This window comes from Penaeus monodon, chromosome 21 (assembly GCF_015228065.2).
Source record: "Penaeus monodon isolate SGIC_2016 chromosome 21, NSTDA_Pmon_1, whole genome shotgun sequence".
In the NCBI taxonomy this organism is placed as follows: Eukaryota; Metazoa; Arthropoda; class Malacostraca; order Decapoda; family Penaeidae; genus Penaeus; species Penaeus monodon.
This window is the reverse complement of record NC_051406.1, coordinates 43,125,355-43,125,595: the sequence shown is the minus strand read 5'-3', so window position 1 is coordinate 43,125,595 and position 241 is coordinate 43,125,355. Positions and strand designations below refer to the sequence as shown.

The following is a 241-nucleotide window of genomic DNA, read 5'->3' as shown; positions in this document are numbered from 1 at the left end:
GATAATACTGCGAGTGATATTTCGTAACGTGTCTGTTTTCTTCGTGCAATATGTGTATGATATATACCTAAAATGCTGAAGAGCGTCGTAGTTGACAGATATTCGTCATGCTGCTTGCAATTGCAATAACGGGTGTGACACCTCGCTGAAAAGTCATTCTTCGTGTGCAGTATCCTCATAATGGTTACTTACGAGTTCGAAAAACGTCATAATTGACAAAATCCGTTATTAAGAAGTGTTA

General features: G+C 38.2%; 1 protein-coding gene across 1 annotated transcript in view; it reads right to left on the bottom strand.

Moving 5' to 3' along the window:
• LOC119586685 overlaps positions 1-241 on the bottom strand; it is a 38,585-nt gene that overhangs the window by 3,873 nt on the left and 34,471 nt on the right. The window lies entirely within an intron of this gene.